At 39.6% G+C, this 25,421-nt stretch overlaps 1 pseudogene; it reads left to right on the top strand.

Annotated features, from left to right (window-relative positions):
- The first annotated feature begins 1,777 nt into the window (after nt 1-1,777).
- Nucleotides 1,778-25,421, top strand: part of LOC131410148 (serine/threonine-protein phosphatase 4 regulatory subunit 2-like) — a 156,108-nt pseudogene continuing 132,464 nt past the window's right edge.

The raw sequence follows: 25,421 nt of genomic DNA, 5'->3' as shown, positions 1-25,421 counted from the left end.
TAACATTTCTTGTAGCACTGGTTTCTTGCTGACAAACTCCTTTAATTTTTACTTGTCTGGGAAACTTTTGATCTCTCCTTCCATTTTGAATGATAACCTTGCCGGGTAGAGTATTCTTGGCTGTAAGTTTTTTCCTTTTAGCACTTTAAATGTATTGTGCCACTCTCTTCTAGCCTGTAAGCTTTCTGCTGAGAAGTCAGCTGATAGCCTTATGGGGTTTCCTTTGTATGTAACTTGTCTTTCTCTTGTGGCTTTTAGGATTCTCTCTTTATCTTTAATTCCGGACATTTTGATTATGATGTGTCTTGGTGTGGGCCTCTTTGGATTTATCTTATTTGGGGGTCTCTGTGCTTCCTGTACCTGGATGTCTGTTTCCTTCCTTAGGTTAGGGAAGTTTTCATCCATTATTTCTTGAAATAGATTCTCTGCCTCTTTGTCTCGCTCTTCTCCTTCTGGGACACCTATAACATGGATGTTAGTGCGCTTGATGTTGTCCCAGAGGTCCCTTAGACTGTCCTCACTCTTTTTAATTCTTTTCTCTTTTACCTGTTCAGCTTGGGTAATTTCTTCTAGTCTTTCATCCAGCTCGCAGATCCATTCTTCTGTATCCTCTACTGTCCTTTTGAGTCCCTCTAGTGAATTTTTCATTTCCAGTATTGTATTCTTCATTTCCGATTGGTTCTTTTTTATGTCTTCCATTTCTTTGTTCACATTCTCACTGAGTTCATCCGTTCTTCTCCCCAGATCAGTGAGCATCCTTAACACTCTTAGTTTGAACTCTCTGTCAGGTAGGTTGCTCATTTCTGTTTCACTTAGTTCCTTTTCTGGGGTTTTGTCCTGTTCCCTTACTTGGAATGTATTCTTTTGCCTCCTCATTTTGCCTCTTTCCCTTTGCTTGTTTTACGTATTAGGTAGGTCAGCTACGTCTCCTGCTCTTGGATAGGTGACCTTATGTAAGTGATGCCTTAGGAGGCTTCCAGTGTGCTTCCCTCAGTTCTCAATGTTCCAGGGGTGGCCCCTATGTGGGCTACGTGTATCCTTCTATTGTGGCCTGTTAGCTCTCCCTATAGGCGCCCAGGGAGGCTGAGTTATGCTCCTGGCCAGCTGTTGTAATGCTCAGCTGCTTGTAGTTGTTGTGGGCCCTTCAGTCTCTTTATCAGGTGTGGGGAGCCCCAGCACAGTTGGCTGTAAGTTCTAATACCACATGTGTGTTGCAGTATTTCTTTTAACTGAGTAGGCCCCCAGCGTGGCAGGTTGTTAGGCTCAGGGCCTTACAATTGCAGTAAGCCTCTAGGCTATTATGTCTCTTGTCAGCTCTCTGAGGATTGCAGCTGGGTGGGGCTGGCCTCAGGCACAGGAGCACCCGATTGTTTCAGGCTTTGGAAGGTGGAGCAAACCTCCTATGTGGGTCTTTGAGAGCACAAGTCTTCTGCAGCTGACAAGCCCTGCCGCCCACAGGTCCACAAACACAGTCAACACAGTCCTGCCCCGTGTGAGCGCTCCAACCTCCCCAAGCGGACCCAGTCTCTCCACGGCGGGAGCCCCACACACTCCGCCACCGCCCCACACTCTCCACCCGCTCCTTGTGCACACCCTGCCCCGCTCAAGTCGGCTCAGTTGCCAGGCTGCAGAGAATCCAGTCACCAATCTATGCAGGCCCACACGTTGCCTGAGGGCTTGTTGTTGGGTGGGGCCAGTCTCTAGGGTGGGCTGCCCGCCCTGGCTGAGCTGGATTAAATCGGTGCTCTAGCGGGTGGGGCAGACCCTGGGCTAGCAGGCCTCAGGGAGAACTCCAATGGGGTCTGTGTCAGCACGCTCGCACCAGGCCACAACAATGGCCGCCGCCAATGTCCCAGTCCCTGGAGAGGTCTCACCCCTCACCGAGATGCACTCAGGGCCTATTAGGTGAGTCTCTTGTCACCAAAGCACTGTGCACCTTTCTTTCTGGTGATTTTAGGATGCTCTCTGAAACGGGTGAGTTTGCGCGTGGGCCCTTTAAGAGCCAGTTTTAGTTTCTTTGTGAACCGGGTTTTCTGGGGGTACTCCCCAATGCTTTAGTAGCAGGCACAGTCAGATATTATGCCGCTGGTGTCAATTGTGCTGGGTCCACAAAATGCCCATAGCGGGGGCGCTCCCCGGCTCAGGGCCCCGCGCCTCCAGGGAGGCTGCGTACCTGTGCGCTGCTCCCGGCGGCCGTGAAGCTGGCAGCTTGTGAAGGCGGTGTTTTTCCTCTCCGGAAGGGAGTCTCTGCCTCTTCTACCCCAGTTAGGATTGTCCGTTGTTGCAGGAGTTCCTCTTATCCAGTTTTCAGTTCTGTCTCAGGGGTAATTTTTCCACGAGTAGTTGTAAATTGGCTGTGTCCATGGGAGGAGGTGAGTTCAGAGTCTGCCTATGCCGCCATCTTGACTCCGCCTCCTAAAGAGAGTTCTTAAAGTTGAAACAAAGAATGCTAATTAGCAACACAAAAACATATGAATGTATAAAACTCACTAGTAAAGAGAAATATATAGTAAAATTCAGAATACTCTAATACTGTAAAGGTGGTGCATAAATCACTCTTAATTCTAGTATACAAGTTAAAAGATAAATATATTAAAAATAACTATAGCTACAATAATTTGTTAATGGATCCACAATATAAAAAGATGTAAATTGTGACACTGATAACATAAAAAGTGGGGAGGGGGCAGTAAAGGTGTAGAGGTTTGTATGTGATTGAAGTTAAGTTGTTATCAGCTTAAAATAGATTACTATAACTATAAGATATTTTATGTAAGCCCCATAGTAATCACAAAGAAAAAAGCTGTAGTAGATACACAAAAGTTAAAGAAAAAGGAATCAAAGCAGTTCACTGTAAAAAAATCATTAAGTCACAAAGAAAGACACCAAAAGAGGAAGATAGGAATGAAGGAAATACAACACAGAAAACTATTAACAAATGACAACAGTAAGTCCTTATGTATGAATAATTACTTTAAATGTAAATGGATCAAATTCTCTAATCAAAAGAAATAGAGTGGCTAAACGGGTAAAAGAAGGATGATCCAATTATATGCTGCCTACATGAGACTCACTTGAGATTTAAGGACACAGACTGAAAGTGAAGGGATGGAAAAAGATATTCCATGCAAATGGTAACCAAAACAGAGCAGAGGTAGCAATACTTAGACAAAATAGAATTTAAGTAAAAAACTGTCACAAGAGTCAAAGAAAGTCATTATATAAATGACAATGGGGTCAATTCATCAAGAGAATATAACAATTGTAAATATATATGTACCCAATATCAGAGCAACAAATTATATAAAGCAAATATCAACATGACTGAAGGGAGAAATAGACAGCAATACAATAATAGTAAGGGACTTCAATACCCCACTTTCATCAATGGACAGATCATAAAGACAGAAAATCAATAAGGAAATAGTGGTCTTGAAGAACACTATAGAGCAAATGGACCTAACAGACATATACAGAACATTCCATCCAACAGCAGCAGAATACACATTCTTCTCAAGCACACATGGAACATTCTCTAGGATAGATTATATATCAGGCCACTAAACAAGTCTTAACAAATTTTAAAAAGTGAAAATGTATCAAGTATCTTTTCCAACCACAGTGGTATGAAACTAGAAATTAACAACAGGAAGAAAATTGGAAAAATCACAAATATGTAGAATTTAAAAAACACACTCCTCAACAACCAATGGGTCAAAGAAGAAATTAAAAGGAAATAAAAAAATATCTGGAAACAAATGAAAATGGAAATACAATATACCAAAACTTATGGGATACAGCAAAAGCAGTTCTAAGAGGGAAGTTTATAGCAATAGACACCTACATTAAGAAAAAAACCTCAAATAAACAACATAACTTTACACCTGAAGAAACTAGGAAAAAAAGAACAAACTAAACCCAAAATTAGCGGAAGGAAAGAAATAATAAAGACTAGAGTAGAAAAAAATGAAATAGAAAATTAAAAAACAATATAAAAGATCAATGAAACTAAGGGTTGGTTTTATGAAAAGATAAACAAAATAAGCAAACTTTTAGGTAGACTAAGAAAAAAAGAAGACTCAAATAAAATCAGTTATGAAAGAGGAGGCATTATAACTGATAACACAGAAATACAAAAGATCATGAGACTGCTATGAACAATTATGCTATGGACCATTATATATGTTGGTAAAAATTGGATAACCTAGAAGAAATGGATAAATTCCCAGAAACATACAACCTACCAAGACTGAATCATGAAGAAACAGAAAATCCGAACAGACCAATAATGAGTAAGAAGATTGAATCAGTAATCAAAAACTTCAATTACTGATTGAATCAGTAACCCAAAACAAAGAAAAGCCCAGGACCAGATGACTTCACTGGTAGATTCTACCAACCATTTAAAGAAAAATTAATGCCTATCTTTCTTGAACTCTTGCAAAAAATTAAAGAGGAAGAAATACTTCCAACCTCATTTTACAAGGCTAGCATTACCTTGATACCAAAGCAAGACTAGGATGTTATGAGAAAAGAAAATTACCGGCCAATATTCCTGATTAACATAGATGTAAATGTCCTCAACAAAATACTAGCAAATCACATTCAACAGCAGATTAATAGTATCATACACCATGATAAAGTGAGATTTATCCCTGGAATGCAAGGACGGTTCAACATACGCAAATCAATAAACGTGATACACCACATTAACAGAATAAAGAATAAAAATCATATGATCATCTCAATATATGCAGAAAAAGCATTTGACAAAATTCAACATGCTTTCATGATTAAAAAAAAATATCTCAAGCCAGCCCTGAGGCCTAGTGGTTAAAGTTCAGTGCTCTCTGCTTCAGCAGCCTGAGTTGACTTCCCAGTTGCAGAACCACACCACCCGAGTGTCAGTTGCCATGCTGTAGTGGCGCCTCACAAAGAAAAACTAGAATGACTTACAACTGTGATATACAGCTATGTACTGGGGGTTTGGGGAGGGAAAAAAATGAAAAAAGAGGAAGATTGGCAACAGATGTTAGCTCAGGGAGAATCTTTCCCTGCAAAAAAAAAAAAACTCTCAAAAAATTAAGTATAGAAGGAATGTACCTCAACATAATAAAGGCAGTATATGACAAACCCACAGCTAACATCATACTCAATGATGAAAAGCTGAAAGTTTTCCCTTTAAGATCAGAAAAAAAACAAGGATGCCCACTCTCTCCACTTCTATTCAACATAGTACTGGAAGTCCCAGCCAGAGCAATTAGGTAAGAAAAATAAATAATTGGCATCCAATTTGAAAAGGAAGAAGTAAAATTGTTTGCAGATGACACGATCCTATATATAGAAAACTCTAAAGACTCCATCAAAAATCTGGTGGTTACCAGAGGGGAAGGGGGGAGGGAGAAGGGCGGAAGGGAGGATTAAGCACATGTGTGTGGTGATGGATTGTAATTAGTCTTTGGGTGGTGAACATGATGTAATCGATACAAAAATTGAAATATAATGATGTACACCTGAAATTTATATAACATTATAAACCAATGTTAATACAATAAAAAAAATCTGTTGGAACTAATAAATGATTTTAGTAAAGTTGCAAGATACAAAATCAACATACAAAAGTCCATTATGTTTCTACACACTAACAACAAACTATCTGAAAAAGAAATAAGTAAAACAATCCCATTTATAATAGCATCAAAAACAATAAAATACTTAGAAATAAATTTAACCAAGGAGGTGAAAGATCTATACACTGAAAGCTACAAAACATTGATGAAAGTCATTGAAAAGGACACAAATAAATAGAAAGATGTCCCATATTCATTAATTGCAAGAATTAATATTGTTAAAATATCCACACTACTCAAAGTGATCTGCAGATTCAATGCAATCCTTATCAAAATTGCCACGGCATTTTTCACAGAAATAGAAAACAGAATCCTAAAATTCATATGGAACCACAAAAGATCCTAAATAGACAAAGCAGTCTTGAGCAAGAAGAACAAAGCTGAGGGCATTACACTTCCTGATTTCGAAATATATTACAAAGCTAGTAATCAAAACAGTATGGTAGTGGCATAAAAAAAGACATATAGACCAATGGTACAGAATAGAGAGCCCAGAAACACATTCATGCATTTACAGTCAACTGATCTTCAATGAGGGTGTCAAGAACACACAATGGGGAAAAGAGTCTCTTCAATAAATGGTGTTGGGAAAACTGGATATCCACATGCAGAAGAATGAAATTGGACCCTTATCTCACATCATATACAAAAATAAACTCAAATGGATTAAAGACATACATAAGACGTGAAACTATAAAACTACTAGAAGAAAACATAGGGAAAAAGCTTCTTGACACTGATCTTGGCAATGATTTTTTGGATATAACCTCCAAAACACAGGCAACAAAAGCAAAAATAGATACATGGGATTGCATCAAACTAAAAAGCTTCTGCACAGCAAAGGAAACATTCAACAGAGTGGATAGACAACCTATGGAATGGGAGAGAATATTTGCAAATCATGCATCTGGTAAGTGGTTAATATTCAAAATATTTAAAGAACTCAAACAACCCAAAAGCAAAAACAAATAACCCAATTAAAAACTGGCCAAAGCGCCTGAATAGACATTTCTCAAAAGCATACAAATGGCCAACAGGTACGTAAAAAGGTGTTTAACATCACTAATCATCAGGGAAATGCAAATAAAAACCACAATGGGATATCACCTCACATCTGTTGAAATGGCCATCTTCAAAAAGACAAAAGATTATAAGCGTTGGCGAGGATGTAGAGAAAAGAAAACCCTTGCACACTGTTGGTGGGAATGTAAATTAGTACTAACGTTATGGAAAACAGTATGACATTTCCTCAAAAAATTAAAAATAAAATTATCATATAATCCAGCAATCTCACTTTTGGGTATATTTCCAGATGAAATAAAACCAGTATCTCAGAGATATCCACACTTCCATGTTCATTTTAGCATTATTCACAATAGCCAAGATATGGAAACAACCTAAGTGTCTGTTGATGGATGATGGATGAAGAAAATGTGGTATAAATATGTACAATAGAATCTTATTCAGCCTTAAAAAGGAAGGGAATCCTGCCATTTGTGACAACATAGATGAACTTTGAGGACATTATGTTAAGTGAAATAAGCCAGACAGAGAAAGACAAATACTGCATGGTATCACTTATATGTGGAATCTAAAAAAATTGAATTCATAGAAGCAGAGAGTAGAATGGTGGTGCCGGCGGCTGGGAGTGGGGGAAATAGGGAGATGTTGGTCAAAGGATACAAAGTTTTAGGTATGCAGGATGAGTAAGTTCTGTAGATCTGATGTACATCATGGTGATTCTAGTTAATAATGCTGTATTGCATACTTGTAATTTGCTAAGAGAGTGGGTCTTAAGTGTTTTCACCACACACACACACACAAACGGTAACTATGTGAGGTGATGGATGTGTTAATTAGTTTGATTATGGTAATCATTTCACAATGTATACATATATTAAAACATCACGTTGTACACCTTAAATATATATATTTTTTATTTGTCAATTATACCTCAGTAAAACTGGTGAAAAAAAAGAGACCAAATTCAATGTCAATTTGTGCATGATATCTGGAAAAATTGCCTGCTCCCACCTCTAGAGAGGCTCCCAAAGTAGTTGCCTGTGTCTTTATTGTAGTTATCACCATATTTATTGTGCTTATGTTTATACATCTCTCTACTCCTCGAGACTGAGAGTTCCTCAAGGGCAAGAGTTGATGTGTCTTTGGATACCTGGCACCTGTCTAGCACATGGTGAGATGTGATACATGTTTTTTTCTATGAATGAACAATGAATGGTCTCTAGGTCTAAAAATAGTGTAACACAAGGAAGAGAGAACAATATTGCTCCCTGACAGACCTTCACCCACAGCTGGCCCAGCCAGTCCTGTAACCTCTTTAGATCATCTCTTCATTTGTAAAGAGTTACAGGCTTACAAGCTTATTGTGAGAATTAAATGAGATAATTCAAATAAAATAGCTAATATTACAGCTGGCAGCTATTAGCACATACACATTGCACACGATTGGTTTGGATTAGTTTGTCTGCAGTTCATACTTGAAAACCTGAAAATAAATGGAAAAATAATACTCTTAATCCAAACAAAGCAATCATCCATTTTTGATTCGGTCGATCTTAACTATGTAAAGTGAACTACATTCGGTATTTAAAATTTCCTAGGCGCAACATGGCCACCCCACAAGAGCGTGCATAGTGACCAGGCCTGCGGGGGAAGAGCATTTACATGTGACAGAAGTTCTAAAAATAGGCCCATAAGAGCCAAAGCACACACTTATGAACATTCTTATCTTTCCTATTCCTTAGGATTTTCTTACCTTTTTCTTTCATTTCAAAAAAAAAATCTATGAAAAGCAAAAATATTTTCCTCCCTTCTTCTCTCAAGCCAATTGCAAGCTAAGAGTGAGATGGAGTTCATGTTTCTAAACTTTAAAACTCTGATAATGATGATCATTTGAGACTACATTAGATCTGACAGAGATAGTTTTATCTACCCCAGAGAAATTATATACATTTTTATAAAACTTTTCTTATAACAACTGAAAGGCTAATCTCATCATAAAAGATGAGGATTGAACACAGAGAGACAAAGGAAAGCCATCTCTGGAAGCTCACGAGTCAGACTTTTTTAGTTGAACAAGATTCAGAATTGGTTGCTTTCAGAAGATATTAAACCCGACTCCTGATTTCATCAGGCCTGTGCTCCAAAGGGATCTTTCAGACTAGAAAGCTACATACGAAGTAAACATGACAGAAATTGTCATTCCCCTTGTCACTCAGAAGAGCCATCTGCTCCTGCGTTAAAGCCATCTTCTATTAAATTCACCAGCATGCTAATTAAAGAATGACTAGAGGATGGTGAAGCTGCCAGATGCTATGAAGATATATCACTGTCTTTTTATATGGTTAGGCAAACGTTTAATTAAACCTGCAGCTGCTGTGCCTGCTCTACCCACCAACGCAGCTAAATCTCATTTACCTGAGAAAATCATTTTGTATTAGTGTCTTTCAAGAGGTAAAACAACTTAAAACAGACTTTGCTGAAATATTTAATGCCTCTGTACATGATTTAATTAAACACGTCAGTAATTACATCAGGGCAACTTGAACCTGACTTTCCTTGGGGTTCTTGCTGTGTCTCCTGACAACTCATCAAATGTCTCCTCAATGGCATCCTTATTTGGAAGAGTAGAATTACAGAGAGCTTAAGTATAGGTAGGGTGCTCACTCTGTCTCGATTACACTTTACTTGGGCTTATATGTTTTAATGCATTTAAAAGGCCTCTTTTTGAAGAAAATTGGAGAAGTCTGAGAGCAGCTGAAGATGAAATGCTGTGCCAGGGTTTGCTTGTTATGGAACTTTTGCTAATGGCTAACATAATCACCAGCCAGCACTGTGGGCCTACACTGACCACTCTTTTCAAGAAAATTTACAGCCATTTTCTTTCGTAATAGAGTTTCGTTTGAGTTTTGGACTTATGCACATTCTTCTCCTTTTTAATTGAGCACAGTATTTTGATCGTCAGTGCATTTTAGCTGGAAAACATGTTGCATATCACAAAAATAAAAAACAAATCCTAACTATTAACGGGTGCTAACTTTGGGTCGAAACAGAGACAATTGTTTTAATTGAGGATCTTAAAGACTGGATTTGGTCTCCTCCGTTGATGAATTTTTAGGTTACTATCTTAAGGATCAAATGCAGTGCAAAGAAAAAAAAAATAAGGTTTAAAAGCCCTAGGTCTGCTGAGAGATGAGCTTCAGTTGCAGACTCCCCTGCTCATCTTCAGGGGAGAAAAGCCTCCTGGAGGCAGCCAGCTTCACCTCCCTGCTTGGCTGGTCCCTAGGGTGCTGTACAGCAAAGGTAGTGAGATGGTTTGCCTGAAAGAAGCAGTGGCGTGGTGTAGCAGTAAGTATAAGAGAGCCATCATCTGCATGGATTGCACCGGAAATTTAACCTAAAGAGTTTTGGATTCTATTGGATCTTTCTTGCCAGTATGCTTGGCACCCTGGCAAGTACTTGCCAAGCATGACCAAGCCATCAATTTCCTTCAGACTTTCCAGCATCAAGGCTGTTTCCCTCCTGGAAGAGCTAGGGAGAAATGCCCCAGTTACCATTTTGAAGGGTCAGATTTGTGATGTGCTGCTGCTGGGGCAGTGTGTTGGACTTTGTGGTTTTCTTTCTTGCTGAGGAGCCTGAAGGAAGTTTGCTAAGAGAAAACCTGTGATATTGTCAGTTTGATGCAGTAAATATTTTATCACTCTGGTAGTGGGAAAGCTTGATGCCTCACCAGCTAACCCTAGAATAATGATCTCACTCCCCCCAAATAAAAAAGAGCTCATAAGGCAAGAGCTAAGAATATCCAGGAAAGCAGTAGAGGAGGCACATAAGGGAAGTATAAAACAGTGAGAGCTTGAAGGTAGAGCACTGTATTGTAAGCCTGCACCCGGGTATCAATTTGATCCATTTCATTATCATAGTGTCAGATTGTATGACTCTGAAATTTGTGAAATTAGCCTTTTCCTTTTTGGGTTTGTTGGTATTGTCGTTTGCTTTTGTTTTTCTTTTTAAGGAAAACACTCACTATCCTATAACCACACCACAACTATATTTTGACAGCATGGGACACTACCACTAACATGTTATTTTTCTTATTTTTCATTTAGGAATAAACCGGTGCAGAAACTAAGAAGGCAAGACACACAAAATTGGAGTGGGATTCCTTGTAAGCAACATGATGAGGAAGTGTTAGACCATCACTCCCTACCTTGTCTGTTTGTTTGTTTTGTGTGTGTGTGTGTGAAGAAGATCAGCCCTGAGCTAACATCCATTGCCAATCCTCCTCTTTTTGCTGAGGAAGACTGGCCCTGGGCTAACATCCGTGCCCATCTTCCTCCACTTTATATGGGACGCCGCCACAGCATGGCCTGACAAGCGATGAGTCGGTGCGCACCTGGGATCCGAACCTGTGAACCCCGGGGCGCCGCAGCGGAGCCCGCGCACTTAACAGCTCACGCCACCCAGCCGGCCCCCTGGTCTGTTTTAAATCAGTCCTAGGAGTGTCCTCCTTTCTGAATATTAAATTGACTCTCCAAATTAAAAGAATCAGACAATCAATCAGGAGGTTACAACTTGACTTGGGCTTTCCGGTTTCAAACTTACAATTTACTTCCACCTCCCCATTTGTAATAGTCTAAGAAAACTTGTGTTGTGAATGCAGCTACCCAATGTATTCTGCCACAGAAATATGCTGGACTTAAAGATATTAAGCCAAAAGCTCTAAATACAAATAAGTGTGCCACCTCTCATGCTTCCATCAGGATCAACTGATCCAGGTGAATTCTGTCTGGAGAGAAACTGAAAAGTGGAGGAAATAAATATTCTTAGGTTAATTCCCTGAACTTTCTAAAAACACACTAAACAGGTTTGGATTTTTGAAAATGTAATTCTTTATAAAAATTAAGTGTCATAAATGAAGAGCTATTCATTATCCTGTGAGTCAAGTAAAGAGGAAAAAAATTAGTTACCAATGTTAATAGTCAATTGCAGGAAAGTAATTGAAAGTACATCATAACAATATTTTGCTCTTAATTTATAAACATGGCACTTATAGACCTCTGCTTAGGAGGAAATGGGCTTTGAGTTGATTTCCTAGCAATTGGGTTATTCAGTTTCACTTTCCTGAGCTGACTGGTTGTGGTTAAGGATATAATTTGTGACTTTGTACTAAGACAGGCTGATCGATCTCGGCCTTATTAGTGCCATCTGCTAGCCAGTTGAAATGTACAATCAAGACAAAGTGATAATTTGTAGAGAAAATGTTACGTGCATTGTCAGGGAGATTCCCAATCATGGCTCTAAATAATAGCCAGAAGTTGCTAATTCAGATGGGATTATCGTATTAATCTGCTCAGGTTGCCATAACAAAATACCATAGAGTGGGTGGCTTGAACAACAGAAATTTATTTTCTCACAATTCTAGAGGCTGTTAGTCTAAGATTAGGGAGCCAGGATGTCAGGGTCTGGTGATAGCCCTCTTCCTGACTTGCAGATGGCTGCATTATAGCTGTGTCGTCACATGGGAAAGAGAGAGATTGAGAGACAGACAGACAGACAGACAGACAGAAAGAGAGCCTGAGATTGAGGGAGAGAGCTCGCTCTCTGGTGTCTCTACTTATAAGGGCACTAAGCCCATGATGAGGGTCTCACCCTCATGACCTCATCTAAACCTAATTACCTCCCAAAGTCCTCATCTACAAATACCATTACATTGAGGGTTAGGGCTACACCATATGAATTTTAGGGGAACACAATTCAGTCCATAGGAGTTAGCAAGAAACACAGACATAAATATACTCCCAACTCATTCATCCTCTAGTTCACTTAGCAATTATTTTTGAACACTACTATGGGCATAAAAAGGATGCAAAAATGATTAAGATGCATATTTCCTGACCTTGAGTAGCACATAACCTGGTAAGAAAGTTAGATATAGAAATCAAAAATTGCAACAGGATGTGATAATTATTATAATAAAGGCTTGCAACAGGCATTAGGACAGGGCTTTATTACAGCGCAGTAGGTTAGTTCATCATCAGTGTCCCTAAATTTATTGAGAACCAATTACATGCCACACAATGTGCTTGGCACTCAGAATATAAAGATAAATAACATAGAGTACTGGCTCAGGTAGTACTCTATATCTAGGGAAATCTTCCTAAAGAAAATGGTAGTATTCGTTCACCTTAGATGATAAGAAAGAATTAGCCAGTTTGGCAAGAGGGCATCCCTAGTGGTGAGAAGAGAGTGTGCATACACAGTGGTATGATGGATTGGGGCACAGCAAACTGCACAGTGTGGGTGGAGCTCAAGGCACAGGTGTGAGAGTGGCTTGTGTTGTTTGGAGAGTGGCTTACGTTGAAGCAAGGTGACAAGGATGGGAGAGAGGTGATAAGAAATGGCCAGGTTCTGGATTTATTTTGAAGATAGAGCTATCCAATTGGATGTGTCAGAGAAAAGAGTCAAGGATGACCCAAAGATTTTGTTTTGAGCTACTGGTAGAATGGACTTAGTGTTTATATAAATAAAGACTTGTAGAAGGAATAGATGTGTGGAAGGTGGCTAATCGAGAATCAAGAGTGTGATGACTATGGAGATTCACTTACTCCACAAGTTTTTTTGAGTGGGCTTGGAACTAAATGAGAACAAAGAGTTAAGAGCTCTTTAGGAGCTGGAACTGACAGAACCTGTGGACTAATTAGATGTAGGGAGTGAGGAAGAAGGAAGAGAGTAGAGCCTAAGATGACCGTCTGACTGGTGAATTGGATTACTAGGTGGACAGTGGGGCTTTTCACCACGACAGGGAGTACAGGAAAGAAAGGGAGCTTATGCTGGGGAAGATATCAAGCTCCACTTTGCACGTGTTGCATTTAAAGGGCCTGTAATACATCCAAGTGGAGACGCCAATAGGGTCTCTGGAGCTAAGGAGAGAAAAGTGCTAGAAATTTGGGTATCACTCATCAGTGGTGGAAACTGAAGCCATGGGATGAATGGAAGAGCGTGCAGAGATGGGATAGAATGCAAAGAGAAGCGATATAAGGACACAACTTTGTTGAACAATATTTAAGGAGAACCCGAAAAACATCAATCCTGACCTAGTCCAAACTTTCCTGTTGAAGAAAAATACATATTATCTGTACAGAAGAGCCATTAGAGACTTAGAGATGAAGTCAAATTTTCAGAATAATAATAAGACAAAGAACTAGGTTTCAAAGATCAAAAGCAAGGTAAATTAAATTGCTTCTTCTGTACTTTATATTCAAGAAATCTAAGCTATCTAATTGGAGAAAATATTTTAAAACTTTTTATTAAAATATGTCTACAGAAAAAAAATATGTCTACAGAAAAGTATATATACATGAAAGTAAAATTTGATGAATTTTTAATAAACTGAACACATTCATTTAACCAGATCCCAGAAAAAGAAATAGTACATTACCAACACCTCAGAAGACCCTCTTGTGTACTCCCAAGGTCACATTACCCCGACTTCTAGCAGCAGAGCTTACTTTACCCAGTTTATGTACTTTACATAAACGGAGTTGTACAGTGTCTTTTCTTTTGTATCTGGTTTCTTTCTTTTCTTTTTTTTTTTTTTGTTTTGAGGAAGATTGGCCCTGAGCTAACATCTGTTGCCAATCTTCCACTTTTTCTTTTTTCTCCCCAAAATCCCAGTACATAGTTGTATATCATATTTGTAGAATTGTAGCTCTTCTATGTGGCACACCGCCTCAGCATGGCTTGATGAGCGGGGAGTAGGTCCGTGCCCAGGATCTGAAGCAGTGAACCCCAGGCCGCCGAAGCAGAACATGTGAATAACTGCTACGCCACTGGGCCGGCCCCTGTATCTGGTTTCTTTGCTCAACTTTATGTCTCAGAGATTCATCCATATGTGTGTGGATATTAATCAAGCATTTATCACTGGATAGCATTCTATCGAGTGAATATTCCATGATATCGTTATCAATTTTAATGTCAATGGGTATTTGGGTAGCTTCCATTTGGGGACTAAATAATGCTGCAATCAATATTCTAGAATGTGCCTTTTGGTGAAGATATATAGGAGTGGACTTATTGGATCATGGAATATGCCTACATTTAGCTTTACCTTTTCAATGTGGTAGTACCAGTTTCTACTCAAGCAGCAGTGTGTGAGTTCCAGTTTGAAAGTTTTCAAACAGAGGGGAAATTGTTGCAAAGGGATTTCTTAGATGAGAAGAAAATAGCCAAACCCCAAAACTATTATTTTTTCTCATTTTAATTTTCCATAGACTAAAAGACTCATGATAGAAATAGGAATTACTCTAGTGCTATATATATATATTTATTATTATTATTATTAAATCACTAGTAAGTTACGACCTTCTTGTCTTGCAACTTAAAGCACACTTTCTCAAAGTCCAACTCAAATGCTACTGTCTCCATAAAGTTCATCCTCTCAATTAACAGTGATGTCATATATTTAAACTCTTTTTCACTTTCTGCCATTCATGTTCCAACCTGTAATTTTGGTCACATTGTTTATCTTATGTCCTCTTATTTATTACTGACTTGAAGGCAGGGAGAGTACCTTTTTTTTTTTTTTAATACCATTGTCTATTCCACATAAGCTTTTGTCCTTGAAGGGAGATTTTCATACACTTATTCAGTAAAAAAATAGTTTTCACATTTATTGTGATGAGTCTCACTCATTTACTTCCAGCACCACAATGTGTCAGTATATCCTTGCCTTAGAGAACAAATGACTAAAGACTGGATTTCACGAAATTTAAGTTTAAAGCTCATCTCCACTTGCCCCAGGGAGCAGGGTGTGGGAAGGAATGTGGAGGGAAGGCAGAAAATCAAGTAATTTTAATTGTTCAAAGGAATGCAGTGCAATATGATCTCCTGGAGCTCGGGGGATTTAAATATCAGAGGGATTGCTGGCAGCTTGGGTTTGCATATGCATCACTGTTTGGGAATGCTCATACGGTGTGCGATTGTGCTGTGCCTAGAACTGACAGCGCCATCTGTTCCTTGCTTTATTGAGCAATGGGACTTAGCCTGCTCCCTCCAAATGAGCACACATGCATGTATACACACACACACACACGCATACCCCCAACCTCCACCCCAGCCTAAACAGAAAACACTTGATTGACTTTCCATTTCAGGTTTTAATCTCAGCAGGAAATTCAGATGAGTCAGGTATCCAAATTCGGCCATAGTGAGATCCTCCTCTTTCATGGAGAACTGTGAAGTCCAAGCGGCTTGGAAACCAGTAATCATCCCATGCAAAGCCACTCAGCATGGAAGATCAGTTATAATGACAGATGGCACCAGTCAAAAAAAAATAGCCCATAGAAAGAAGCAGGCTGAAGGGTATCAGTAGTTATCTGTGTAGAAGTCAGACATGGGCAATGTAATAAAATAGCAATACGAGATGATAAAACCAATTTTTAAGAAATGTTAAGAAGAACTATTTTGTCAAGTATACCTGTATATCTATCCATTGTTTAGAAATAGTAGTTACTTTCTCATATCATCTTCTTCACCAAATAGAGAAAAGCAATGGAGCTCAACATTCCATAGATACAGCTGTGTTATAGGAGATCATGTGCCCTCAACAGGAGGGGAGAAGTTGAGAAACATGATTAATGAGCCATAGGTGCAGAGAACATGTGTCCAGTATTTTCTGTGATTGTCTCCATTTTATATAATTTTATTCTTTCTGAAATATATGACTGAAAGATTGACTAAACATATAATAACATAACCCGATTTTTATACAGTTGTAAGTCTTTTCACATAAAAAAATTTACAAATCAAAAAAAGTCCTTTTTTCAGAATAGGAGTCTTTATTTTGGACTCAGAAAATATAGCCATCATAATGATGGCCTTAAGAATATAGAGGTTATGTTGGTGTCAACGTATGCGGGTGGGTGGAAGCAACGATTATTTTCAATAAGATGACAGCATAGTTAATCTGAAAAAAATGTCTTCCATTACAAAACACAGAGAAATGCTGGGTAAAATATAGCAAGCATTGTTTAAGTAAATTAACTGAGCTTGTAAGATAGTAAGAAGCAATTCCTGTGAGGCCAAAGTGAAACGGAAACTGAAAACCAGTGAGGTCAGCTGGTAAGCCGACCCTGTGGAAGACCTCTGTTTTGGGGAAGGGGGAAGTTTCAGTAACTTAAGCGTTGGGGAGCCTGACGCAAAAGGTTAAGTCCAAATAGGTTATTCGCGTAGTTTCAAATGTCTCTCCCCGAATATGTAGTAACTACAAAGTGAAAAATGGTAAATTTACAGTGGAGCTTCTTGGCAGATATCATTTTAGCCAAGTGATCGTGGTTACCATCATGAGTAATACCTAGATACTGACATCATGTACCCTCTGCTATGATGCACTGAGAAAAACACATCGTTTCTGTGGTATCCTTCCCAATGACCCATGACTTCAACAAAATCATAAAAAAAAAAAATCAAACAAACCCAAAGTGAGGGACATTCTACAAAATAACTGAGCCCTACTCTTGGAAAGTGTCAAGGTCATGAAAGACAAGGAAAGGATGAGGCACTGCCACCGACTGGAGGAGACTAAGGAGTCATGACAACTAAATGTAATGTGAGATCCTGGATTGGATTCCAGAACAAAAAAAAAAAAAGACAATTGAAAACTTGGTGAAATCTGAGAAATTTTTAATTTTATTTTATTAACTTTAGTTAATAGTAGTGTAACAAGGTTAATTTCTATGTTTTGATAAAGGTACTGTGGTTACATAAGATGGTAACATAAGGCAAAGAGCTGTATATGGTTATGGAAGATGTTAACATAAGCGTGAAGGGTGTATAGGAATTCTACACTGTTTTTGCAATTCTTTAAGGCTAAAATTATCTCAAAAAAAATTAACTGTTAAAAAAGCAAAAAACAGGTACCAGTGACCCAGTGACCTCATTGTAGTTATAAAGGGGATCAAGAGAAAAAATGAAACAAGATGAAATGGGGAAAACACAGCAGTTAAATCATGACTAGAAGAATTTATTAAATTCAACTCATCTGATGGGCTGGCTGGGTCTCTTTTTCTCCTCCTTTGACTATTATAGACTGTGTAAGGAAGTGTGTGGACACAGTGCCCATTCACTCCTTCCCACCTGCTTAAGTCACCTGTTAAGTGACAAGCCACTGCTAACGGAAACGCAAACCTCAGAAGGAAGCTGTCAGAGAAGCAGGCATCATCAATGTTCCAGGTGGCTTGAAATTTCCTGGAAGCGGCTCCTACATCCTTTAACGAAACTCTGCCACCCTGAGCACTGTGACGTCAACGGAACCATAAAAGTAACAAGGCATTAAACAAGCCTCAGACTTAAGAGCTAGAAAACTGAGAGTGGGAAAAAACATTCAAATTAATCAAATCCAACTAATAATACATTCAATTAGTATAAAACAATTATTCCAGGTTTTATGTTCTTTAATACTCCTGAGGTTTTTTTCGTGTGTGTGTGTGTGTGTTTCGTTTTTGTTTGTTTGTTTGTTGTGGTGAAGAAGATTAGCCCTGAGCTAGCATCTGTTGCCAGTCCTTCTCCTTTTGCTGAGGAAGATTGGCCCTGGGCTAACATCTGTGCCCATCTTCCTCTACTTTATATGTGGGATGCTGCCACAGCATGGTTTGACATGTGGTGCATAGGTCCACTCCTGGGATCCGAATCCGCGAACCCTGGGCTTCCAAAGCAGAGAGAGCCAACTTAACCACTACACCACCAGGCCAGCCCCATGAGGTGTTTTTTTCTTATATCCTAAAAGGAATGTAAGAAAATATAAAGCAAAAATTGATTTAAAAAAATCCAAAGAAAATGAACAAATCTATACTTCTCCCATTAATTGTTGAAGGACACCCAAAATTTTTAAAGAAAATTCAAATAATACAATTAGCAAGCTTTATCTAATGATAACAGTTAGAGATAATTCATTCTTTTCAAGCATAAGTGGAGCATTTACAAAATTGACCATATACTTATGCATAATTCAAGTCTCAATATACCAGATGGTCTGTATCAAGCATACTGCTTTCTCCATCCATTATGCAATTAAGTTAGAAACCAATAAAATAAAGATAAATAAAGTTCCTCATAATTGTAAACTTAAAAAAGACTTCTGGGGCCGGCCCCGTGGCTTAGTGGTTAAGCGCACGCGCTCCGCTGCTGGTGGCCTGGGTTCGGATCCCGGGCACGCACCGACACACCACTTCTCCGGCCATGCTGAGGCCGCGTCCCACATACAGCAACTAGAAGGAGGTGCAGCTATGACATACAACTATCTACTGGGGCTTTGGGGGAAAAAATAAATAAATAAAATTATTAAAAAAAAAAAAGACTTCAAAGAAGAATCATTATAGGAATTAAAAAGTATTTGGAACCGAATTATAATTAAGATAATACATATGAGAACTTGAAAATGGTACTTGGAGGGAAATTTATAGCATTATGCAATAAAAGAAGAATCTAAAAATAATGAGCTACGCATACACTTAAGAAGTTAGAAAAAGAACAGAATAAACCCAAAGAGAATAGAAAGAAAAAGGACCAAAATAGAAAGCAAAGATATTAGAGAAAGAATCAACAAAGACAAAAAGTTCATTGAAAAGAAAAATGGATAACTCTGGCAATACTGTTTTGTTTTGTTTTTTTAAAGAAGGAAATCGCAAATAAGCAGGATTAGGAATGAAAAAGAAGACATGAGTAGAGTTTAGCAGATATTAAAAAAAGCCTAAGAGAACGCACGTTTATGGTTGCATGGGTATATTAGGAAGCCCCATTCTAGCCTCTCTGGGCTTCAGCTTTGCTTCTTTTTGGTTCACTCTATCTGATACTTTGCTTTTCAAAGCTGAATACTCCATTTTTCAGTTACTATAAGCTCACCTTTCAGTCTATAGAGCCTTGTGCTTGTGAAATCTGTACACCTTTCCAGTCAACAGGGTTGCAGAGAAGGACTAAAGTATTCCACCACAGAAGCTCAAAGGAAAGAAAGCTCTCACCCAACTTTAGTGCCCCCTTGTGTAATCAGACAGGTTGTCTCCCTTTCCCTGTTTCCACTCCTGGTCCTCATTGCCCCACTGGCTAATACTCTTATAGGCGGTTAGAGGTTACTTTTTCCCAAGTCTATCTCTGTACTCATCTTCAGGGTAGAAATAATGAACAACTTAATTCTGGCAGTTTTGGAGATCTGGGAAAAATAGATTTTCTTTCACTCTACGGTTCTGATGAGAGCTCAGGAGCTGTAGCTGTAAAATGAATATAAAGTAGTTTCTGCAGAAATTCCCATCCAACTGAAGGGGCCTATCACCATTTAACAGGGAGATTACAGAGCTAAGGGACATTAGTAGATACCACAGTAGCGATCTCAGTCTAGATATGTTGGGTCCAAATATTGCTTCTTTTTCTATTACTTCCTTTGAGGTTAAATCTTGATTTCCTGTGATGTGTTGTTTCTATCTTTGTGTGCTATTTTTGTTCTCCATGCTTTGTGTGACTGCCATTACAACTTCCCAAATGATACCTAGAGAGGTGTCTCTGAATAATTTTACACTAACAAAGGGTGTGATTTATTTTTTTATAGAACCCTAAAGGCATAGTGCCCTCTTCAGGCTCTGCAGACACATAAAATAAAACTTCCACATAGTGAGAGCACATTTTCTCCATACTGATCTGTCTCTTCACTTGAAAAATGAGAGAAAGATAGAGGATTGGACCAAATATTAACCCTTTAAGCCCCACTTGACTAATAGACTGAATAGTACAGGGGTAGACTTTCCCCTTTCTGAAGTACCTAAATTAATACTCTCAAGGAACACAGGAAGAGCTATCATGTCTGGTAACTGATGACTGCCAATTTCTGTAATGCAACAAAAAACCTAAAGGTGCATGTTAAGATAACTGAATTAATAATGACTTCAATTCTACCTGGTTTTGAGATCAAGTCAATGCAGCTTTGTGTGGTTTGAAATGAGAGGTTTATACTAATCACCACTATATTTTTATTTATGACATTTTTATGCCACAAAATCTCTGTGCCTATAAATGTACTTATCTTCAAAATCTAAAGATAGTGCAAGGAGGGATGGGGTCATTGTAGAGAATAAAGTGGGAAGTCACAGGTGGGCAGGTAGGGAGAAAATGAATATTTCCCCTTCCCTGTGGTATGCTCTCTCTTATTTGCCCAATTCGGTGGAAGAAGCTTAAAGCATAAAAAACAATTAGGGCAAGCCCCACACCCCATTCTATAAACTTCCATCCATTCCTGTGTCAACTATCTCTTCTTTCCAATTTTTAAACTCTACCTTCCTCTCAGCAAACATTTCCAGTTCTCTCCAGTCTTAAAACCAGACACATAAACGTGTTTAATCCTGTATCCTTTCCAGCTAGCGATCAATCTATTTCTTTTCTCTTCTCAGGTAAGCTTCTTGAAAAATTACACTCCTTATCTCTCCTCTTCACTTCCAATTGATTTCTCAACCCACAGTAAATTGGCTCCAACTTTTCCTAATTGCTTAACTGAAATTGCCATCATCAAAGTTACTGAGAACCTCCTCTTGCTCAACCCAATGGTCATTTCATTTGACTTGTCTTCAACTTGTTTAAATGCTAACCACATCCTCTCCTTGAAATTATGCTTCCGGCTGCTGTAACTTCTGTCATGTTGTTCTCTCCTAGATTTCCTCCCATCCTGCTGGCTGCTCCTTCTCAGTGTCCTTTGCTAACTCTTCTCTCTTATCTCTTGCTGTTCTTGGACTTCGGTTCTCAATCTTCTTCTATTGCTCTTTCCGTTCTCTGAGTGATCTCACCTACCGGCTTAGTTTCCACTTCTGCCTAAGCAAAAATGTCTCCCAAATCCCCATCCTCAGTCCAGACCTAGCTCCGGAGCTCCAGGCTGGGATATCCAACTGCCTGTAAGACATCTGATGTTAAATATACCACAAGCATCTCACGTTGAAACAATGTCCCAAATTAAGTTCATTGCCATTTTCTCTAAAACTGTTGAGAATCTTCAATTTCTTTTTCCAGAAAACCCAAGCCAGAAACCTGGAATCATTTGACACCCCTTACTGCCCCTCACTCTCTTCATTCAGTTCCATGGAATCCAAATCTCATAGATTCTAAAGTCATAAGATGACTCATTTTTATTTATTCCTTTATACCCAAATACCTTAGTTCAGATCCTCTTCATATCTGGCCTAAACCACTCAAGCGATTTGGAGAATCCCTGCCATTGGTGATCTGTTCTCTTTATCTTCCTTCCCAAATATCCTCCCCACAGTGACAATATGACCTTCTCAAAATAGTAAATTTTACCTGGATGTTCTACCTCTGTTTCACACTTGTCAACATCTCCCCACATCAGCAGTCCCCAAACATGAGTTCAGGGACTGCTGTTGGGCTGTGTTCAGTAAGCTGACTTGAGGAATGGCATAGAGGAAAAGGAGAAACATGTATTTTTAAAATATATGTTTTTAAAGCTACCACTAGAGGATTCTGATACACAGCCAAGTTTGAAATTCTCAGGAAGTCACTACATGCAAGTCTGGGGCGGCTGATGGTCCTCTTGCCATGCCTGTGCCTCTGTGGAGCGTAGCTGCGTGAGAATGAAAGCAAGCAGAAGTGACGGATGGGGAGAGAGTAGAAACTTCTGGATCTAGCTGTGCCTGGACCTAATTGAAACTCCCCTTCGACTTCACAGTTTGGAAGATGCTGGCGTAGGAGGATCCTGAGCTCACCTTCTCCCATGGACACACAAATCTACAACTATCTGTGGAAAAATTTCCTCTGAGAGAGATTTGGAAAGTGGATGAGAAGACCATCCAGAACAAGGGACAATGCAGAGAGGGGTGGAAGAGGCAGAGACACAGTCCTGCTGAGGAAGAAAACACAATTTAGCCATGGTGCTTCAAGGTCGGGAGTGATCTCAAAGGTATGGAGCTTTTCCAAGAGGAGCATGGGATTCGAGCTCCACATTAGGCACCCCAGCCCTTAGATCGACCACAAGAGAGATGAGATCCCAAAACACCCGGCTTTGAAAACCAACAGGGAATACACCCAAGAAAGCTATAGAACTTCAGGGAAAGGAAAACCTGCTCTTAAAGGGCACGTGCCCAGACTCACTCGATGCAGAAACCAGCACAAAAACACCGGATAGACAAATGCATAGTCCATTGGTAAAAGACACTTACTTACTAAGCTCAAACCACATCCCAGAGAGGCAGGAGGCAGCTGGGCCCACACACTAGGGACTGAGATGCTGATGGCAGCCATTATTGTGACCAAGTTCCACTATGCTGACACAGATGCTGGAATTTGGAATGCTTCCTCTAGCCTGTTAGCACAGGGGCCTGCCCTGCCCACTAGAGTACCGGAGGCAATCCAGTGCAGCCAGGCAGTGCAGGCAGCCCGCCCCAGGGACTGGCCCCACCCACCAGTGAGCCTGCAGCCAACTTGGGCCTTGGAAACAACCACACAGGGGATCTGCCCTACCCATCAACATGCCTGAAATGGTTGTGCTCTGCCACACTGGAGGCCTACCTTGCCCATCAGCATACTTGAGGCAGTTGTGCAGTTGTATGTCCCCAGGCCACACAGCCAGCCTGCAGTGGGGGCCTGCCCCACCCAAAAGTGAGCTAGCAACAGCCGCATGCTGTGCAGTGAGACTCACCAGAAACCTGCCCTGCCCAACAGCGCACCCAAGGCACATGAGTGCCACCATGCCATGCAGCCAGCCATGCTGGCAGCCTACAGCAGTTGTGCACCCCTGGGCCTAGCAACCAGCCACACTGGGGGCCTGACTTGCTCACTAGCAAACTCGCAGTAGTTGTGCACTACCAAATCTCACAGCCAACCATGCCCTTATCCAATAACAGGCCCAGCCCGGGAGCCAGCCCAGCCTACCTGCACACCTACAGCAATAGCAGATCTACCACAACAGAAAGACACATGCAGCCCACACATGGGACACCCCTGGGGCATTTGGCATGGATGACAGAGGAGAGCACTACTGAGCCCCATAAGACATCTCCTACATAAGGCCACATTTCCAAGATTGGGAGAAGTAACTGATCTACCTAATACATAGAAATAAGCAGAGAAGTAGGAAAAATGAGGAGACAAAGGAATATGTTCCAAATAAAAGAACAGGACAAATCCTCAAAGAAGAACTAAACAAAACAGAGATAAACAATCTACCTGAGAAAGCGTACAAACTAACAGTCATAAGGATGCTCACTGAACTGGGGAGAAGAGTAGATGAACAAAATGAGAACTTTAACAAAGAATTAGAAAATACAAAAAAGAACCAATCAGAGCTGAAGAATACAATAATGGAAATAAAAAATGCACTAGAGGGAATTTCCAGCTACTAGAGTAGATGACAGAAAAGAACAGATCAGTGATCTGGATGACAGAGTAGAGGAAATAACCCAAGCTGAACAGATAAAAGAAAAAAGAATTGAAAAGAATGAGGACACTCTGAGGGACCTCTGGGACAACATCAAGCATACTAACATTCACTAACATTATAGGTGTCCCAGAAGGAGAAGAGAGAGACAAAGGGGCGGACAACTTATTTGAATAAATAATAGCTGAAAACTTCCCTAATCTGGGGAAGGAAACAGATATCCAGGTACAGGAAGCACAGAGACCACCAAACAAGATGAACCCAAAGAGGCCCACACCAAGACACATTATAATTAAAATGTCAAAACTTAAAGATAAAGAGAGAATCCTAAAATCTGCAAGAGAAAAGCAATAAGTTACTTAAAAAGGAAACCCCATAAGGCTATGAGCTGATTTCTCAGCAGAAGCCTTACAGGCTAGAAGGGAGTGGTACAATATATTCAAAGTGCTGAAAGGAAAAAACCTACAAACAAGAATACTCTACCCAGCAAGGTTATTATTCAGGATGGAAGAAGAGAGAAAGAATCTTTCAGACAAGAAAAAACTGAAGGAGTTCATCACCACAAAACCAGCCTTACGATAAATGTTAAAGGGACTTCTTTAAATGGAAAAGAAAAGGCCGTACATAGGAATAAGAAAAAATTATGAAAGAAAAGATATCATCGGTAAAGGCAAATATCTGGTAAAGGTAGTGGATCAACTACCTACAAAGCTAGTATAAAGGTCAAAAGACAAAAGTACTAAATTCATCTGTATCTATGATAAGAGATTAAGGGATACACAAAATTAAAAGAGGTAAAATATGATGTTAAAAACATAAAACGTGGGAGGAGACAGTAAAAGTGTGGGGCTTTTAGTATGAGGTCAAACGTAAGAGACCATCAGCTTAATATAGATTGCTATTCACATAGTTATTATATATGAACCTCATGGTAACTACAAACCAAAAATATATAATACACAAAAAAAATAAAGAGAAAGGAACCCTAATATAACACTAAAGAAAGTCATCAACTCACAAGGGAAGAGAGCAAGAGAAGAAGAAAGGAACAGAGAAGAACTGCAAAAACATCCAGAAAAAAAGTAACAAAATGGCAATAAGTACATACTTATCAATAGTTACTTTAAGTTTAAATTGACTAAATGCTCCAATCAAAAGATGTTCGGTGGGGCCGGCCCCATGGCTTAGCAGTTAAGTGTGCACGCTCCGCTGCTGGCGGCCCGGATTCGGATCCCAGACACGCACCAATGCACTGCTTCTCTGGCCATGCTGAGGCCGTGTCCCACATACAGCAACTAGAAGGATGTGCAGCTATGACGTGCAACTATCTACTGGGGCTTTGGGGGGAAAAT

This window comes from Diceros bicornis, chromosome 9 (genome assembly GCF_020826845.1).
Source record: "Diceros bicornis minor isolate mBicDic1 chromosome 9, mDicBic1.mat.cur, whole genome shotgun sequence".
Lineage (NCBI taxonomy): Eukaryota > Metazoa > Chordata > Mammalia > Perissodactyla > Rhinocerotidae > Diceros > Diceros bicornis.
This window is presented reverse-complemented; position numbering and strand designations above follow the sequence as displayed.